Source organism: Aegilops tauschii, chromosome 4 (assembly GCF_002575655.3).
Source record: "Aegilops tauschii subsp. strangulata cultivar AL8/78 chromosome 4, Aet v6.0, whole genome shotgun sequence".
Taxonomy (NCBI): Eukaryota; Viridiplantae; Streptophyta; class Magnoliopsida; order Poales; family Poaceae; genus Aegilops; species Aegilops tauschii.
In genome coordinates, this window is record NC_053038.3 from 40,231,598 (window position 1) to 40,237,402 (window position 5,805).

Genomic DNA, 5,805 nt, shown 5'->3' on the forward strand with positions numbered 1-5,805 from the left:
CCAAGTATTCTCAGCAGGATTGCAAATTAGATAGCCTGCTGGATGGCATAGAACAGGAAGTTTTTGAGTCTTAAATGACTATGTACTTTCCTTTTCATATGTAACTCTAGCTGAATTGTAAAACATTTGTCATGGCACACATTTTTACTTCAACCTCTGGGCCCAAAGGCGCGGAGTGTTTCCGAATACCCGAGCGGCCGAGTAGACTGGGGTATGCTTGGAAACCAGGCGTAGGGGTCATAGTTGCTTGAACAGACAAGTATCCGGCTAGTTATGTTATATTACATTAAAATTGTAAGAAACATCTTCCAGAGAGAATAGTTCTGTTAAGGGTTCCTTTCCCTGGGTGTACATGCATTAACGTGCATGTCCGAACTGTGATTGAAAAATCGCAGTATATGTAACTTCTGGGGGTTCACAATGGAGTGAGTGCAAGAACATCTTTAGTTCACTGACCGAATATTCCCTTAAGAACGCTAGCTTTCGGCTTCACCCAGTTTGAGGTACACATCCGGATGACCCGACAGTAACAATCGCAGAGGTGCTCCCTTTATGCCCTAGCCGAACTAACGGGAACGTAGGGCATAAGCACAGGAGCCAAGCAACCCAGCTTGGCCAAAACTTAAGTCAATGCATATAATGGCGAAGAAAAGGTACATATGGAAAAAAGAAACACATATGTGATGAGCTTGATGCTCGGAAAATAACATTACTAAGCTTCTGTTAAAGAAGCCCCCAGGTATAGTGGACGTATTGAGTATGTATTCGTCGCGGGCGTGCGGTCAAGCCACACGAAAAAGCTTGAAGGCTAAAAAAGGAAGAAAAGGCGAAAACAGAGCAAAAAATAATAGAAACAATTGGGAGAAGGAGATGAACAAAGAGTTCGGCGCTTAGGCGTAGAATCTTCGGAGTCTAGCCGCGTTCCATGGTTTCGGCTCTAGGCGATTGTTTGATGCATCACGCAGGCGGTACACTCCTCTGGTGAGAACTTCGTCAATGATGAAGGGACCCTCCCACTTGGGCTTGAGTTTGTCCTTTTTCTTCTCCGGTAGGCGTAGAACCAGTTCGCCAAAGTTATAAGTCTTGGCCCACACTTCTCTGCTTTGATACCTACGAGCCTGCTGCTGATAAAATGCGGAATGGGCTTTTGCAACGTCAAGCTCCTCCTCCAGGGCATCTAGGCTGTCCTGCCGATCAAGCTCGGCCTCTCTCTCTTCGTACATGCGCACTCAAGGTGAGTCATGAATAATGTCGCAGGGTAGCACAGCCTCTGTGCCGTACACCATGAAAAAAGGTGTATATCCAGTAGTGCGGTTGGGCGTGGTCCGCAACCCCCAGAGTACAGAGTCGAGCTCCTCAACCCAGTGTTTGTCTGATTCTTTCAAAGACCGCACTAGTCTGGGTTTAATGCTGCTCATAATAAGACCGTTGGCCCTTTCGACTTGGCCATTTGTTTGCGGGTGATAGACAGAGGCGTAATCGAGCTAAATGCCCAGATTAGCACACCAATTCTTCACCTCGTCGGCTGTGAAATTGGAGCCCTTGTCAGTGATGATGCTGTGTGGAACACCATAATGGTGCACAACGCTGGATATGAATTATATCACCGGCCCGGCCTCGGCCGTTTCAACTGGTTTGGCCTCTATCCACTTAGTGAATTTATCCACCATAACCAGCAGGTACTTTTTCTTATGGCTTCCCCCTTTAAGGGGTCCGGCCATATCAAGCCCCCAGACCGCGAAGGGCCAAGTGATGGGGATCGTTTGTAGGGCGGTGGGTGGCATATGGCTTTGGTTGGCGAAAAGCTGACATCCGACGCAACGTTGGACAAGGTCCTGTGCGTCCGCTCGGGCCGTTGGCCAATAGAAACCTGTACGGAAGGCTTTGCTTACGAGGGCCCGAGACACGGCGTGCTGACCGCCAAGACCAGCATGAATTTCAGCCAAGAGCTGCCGCCCTTCGTCCTCAGAGATACATCTTTGAAGTACTCCGGTAGCACTCTTCTTGTAGAGTTCTCCGTCATGAACTTTGTAGGCTTTCGAACGCCGAACAATGCGACGGGCCTCATTCTGGTCCTCAGGGAGTTCTCGCCTATTAAGGTAGGCCAAGAAGGGTTCAGTCCATGGGGCGACGACTGCCATGATAAGATGGGCCGATGGTGTTATTTCAGTGGCTCAGCCCCCGATGGTGTCAGAGTGTTCGGGATCTGGGGATGTAGTCGGATCCGGACTGGTGTTGCCGCTCTCCCCTTGCGACACCACGGAAGGTTTAAAAAGCCTTTCTAGAAATATGTTAGGTGGGACGGGGTCACGCTTGGCGCCGATGCGAGCAAGGACGTCCGTCGCTTGATTGCTTTCTCGAGCCACGTGATGGAACTCAAGCCCCTCGAATCGAGCTGACATTTTAAGAACGGCATTACTATAAGCTGCCATCTTTGGATCTTTGGCGTCAAAGTCTCCATTTATTTGAGATATTGCGAGGTTTGAGCCCCCGCGCACTTCCAGGCGTTGTATGCCCATGGAGACGGTCATCCGAAGTCCATGTAATAAGGCCTCATATTCGGCTGCGTTGTTGGAGTCTGTATATAATATTTGGAGTACATACTGAACTACGTCTCCGGTGGGTGACGTTAACACGACACCCGCTCCTAATCCTGCCGGCATTTTGGAACCATCAAAATACATGACCCAGTTGGAATACGTGCCGTACCCTTTAGGGAGATCGGCCTCTGTCCATTCGGCGACGAAGTCAGCTAGTACTTGGAATTTAATGGCTCGACGAGGTTTGTATGTTATGTCAAATGGAAGGAGCTCAATGGCCCATTTGGCAATCCGGCCCGTAGCATCGCGGTTGTTTATTATGTCGTTGAGTGGAACTTCGGAGGCCACCGTGATCGAACACTCCTGAAAGTAGTGTCGTAGCTTCCAGATGCCATGAAGACCGCGTATGCTATCTTTTGGTAATGACGGTATCGGGATTCGCATGGTGTGAGGACAGTGGACACGTAATATACTGGCTTCTGAAGCGGGAATTTGTGTCCATCCTATTCTTGCTCGACAATGAGCACGGCGCTCACCAGCTGGTGTGTTGCCGATATATATAATAACATGGGTTCGTCGATGTTCGGCGCGGCCAGGATTGGGTTGCTTGCCAAAAGGGCCTTTATTTCCTCACGTCCAGCCATTGCCGCGTCCGTCCACTCGAAGTGGTTGGTGCGTCGGAGAAGGCGGTAGAGTGGCAGGGCTTTTTCTCCCAATCTGGAGATAAAGCGGCTTAAAGTTGCCACACATGCCGCAAGCTTTTGGACGTATTTAAGGTCCGTTGGCGTAGCCAATTGTGACAAAGCTTTGATTTTGGCTGGATTTGCCTCAATTCCTCTATTGGAAACGATGAAGCCCAGCAATTTCCGGCGGGGACGCCGTAAACACATTTTTCCAGATTGAGCTTGATGTCATATGCACGGAGGTTGTCGAATGTGAGACGTAGATCGTCTATTAGTGACTCGACGTGCCTAGTTTTGATGACGACGTCATCCACATATGCTTCAACTGTCTTGCCGATCTGTTTCTCCAAGCATGTTTGAATCATGTGTTGGTAAGTGGCGCCAGCGTTTTTGAGCCCAAAAGGCATAGTGTTGAAGCAGACAGGCCCATATGGGGTAATGAATGTCGTTGCGGCTTGATCGGACTCCTTCATTTTTATTTGATGGTATCCGGAGTATGCGTCAAGGAAGCATAGTGAGTCATGCCCTGCGGTAGCATCAATGATCTGATCGATGCGGGGGAGGGGGAAGGGATCCTTAGGGCAGGCCTTGTTGAGGTCTTTAAAATCGACGAAAAGGCGCCAGGATTTATCCTTCTTTGGCACCATCACCAGGTTTGCTAGCCAGTCCGGGTGTTTTATTTCTCTAATGAATCCGGCCTCGATTAGCTTGGCTAGCTCCTCCCCCATAGCTTGATGTTTAGGTTCTGAAAAGTGCCGCAGTGTTTGCTTGACCGGTTTATATCCCTTCAATATATTGAGGCTGTGTTCCGCCAACTTGCGTGGGATTCCTGGCATATCAGAAGGGTGCCAGGCGAATATATCCCAGTTCTCGCGCAGGAACTCTCGTAGCGCGGCGTCAACCGTTAGGTCTAATTGTGCACCAATGGATGCTGTCTTCTTGGGGTCCGTTGGATGGACTTGGAATTTTACTATTTCTTCTGCCGGTTTGGAGGAGGTGGATTGGGGTCGTTTGTCTAGGATTACGTCGTCCCTGTCCACCGTGGAGCACAGTGCGGTTAATTCTTCGGCCGCGAGGGCCTCAGATAATGCCTCAAGGGCTAAGGCTGCGGTTTTATTTTAGGCGCGGAGTGCTATGTCTGGATCACTGGCGAGAGTAATTATGCCATTGGGCCCGGGCATCTTAAGCTTCATGTACCCGTAATGAGGTATAGCTTGGAAGCGTGTAAATGCATCTCGCCCCAAGATAGCGTGATATCCGTTGTTGAAAGGGGCCACTTGGAAGGTTATCTCCTCGGACCGGTAATTCTCCGGCGTGCCGAATACCACGTCAAGTGTGATTTTTCCCACACACCGAGCCTCCCGACTGGGAAGGATTCCTCGGAAGGTCGTGCTGCTTTGCTTGATGTGGTTCCTGTCTATTTCCATTTTGCTGAGTGTATCCTCATAGATGAGGTTTAGTCCGCTGCCGCCGTCAATGAGGACCTTGGGGAGCCAAAAGCCGTCCACAATTGGACTGAGGACCAAGGCGGCTGGTGCTCAGAATGTCCTATACTTTGGTTTGTCACCGGCATTAAAAGTTATAGCCGTGTCGTTCCAAGGGTTTATTGCTGCGATTTGGCAGACTTCGACGAGTTCACGGAGTGCCCTTTTGCGCCTATTGTTTGAAGCAAATGTCTCGAAGACCGTTAATACTTTGAGGTTGTTGTCTTCTGGGGGGTGTTGTTTTGGGGTGCTCTTGGTGAGGATATCCTCGCCGCTCTTGGCCACTTGCCGGAGTACCCAACATGCTCTAAGGCTGTGGGTTGGCGTGTTATCCGGTGTTGTATGTATTCTGCATGGCCCATCGAGCCATCCTTCCAGAACGGTTCCGCGCCCCATAATGGGCTTGTAGTTCTTTACTCTTGGACCGGACATGCCACGAGGGTGCACCGTTTTTGCCAGAACGAGGGGTTGAGTGGGGACCGATGATTCCCAGCAGGCCGCCTGAGTCTTCTAGGCGCTTTCCATTGCGCTGTACTTTTGTACGATAGTTGTCAAGTCGGCGAAGTGTAAAATGCGGCGACAATTGATGGCGTTAAGGATTCCTTTGTCCATGCAGTTGTTGCGGAATGCTGAGATCGCGTCTTCGTCGCGGCAATCTTTTATCTTGTCTTTGACAAGGAGGAATCTGGCCCAGAAGTGATGGACCGTTTCCTGATATTGCTGTTGTGTGCTCATGAGAGCGCTTATGTTCGGGTGGGTGGGTGGATTTAAATCCGAACCCTGGCCCAACTTTGGATCCGGAGTTTGAAGATATTCCGGAATTAACAGTTCGGGCTCCGAGATATTAACTAATTTTTCAGGCTTGCCATCCGATTCTATGTTCGGAGTACAAGGTGTGTCTTTCAGCCGGTGGGTGTTCAGCTCTTCGAGATCGGAGATCGGAACATAGTTCGTCCTCAACGTAGAGGAAGAGTTGTCTTGCTCCTCGACTACTGCTACCTGGTGGGTGATCGGCGGAGTTTTAATCTCTCTCTCTGGTCGGGTTTAAGCCCAATCCGATCGTAGTCTGTAGCGACTCCCAAGGCGGCGATGCGATCT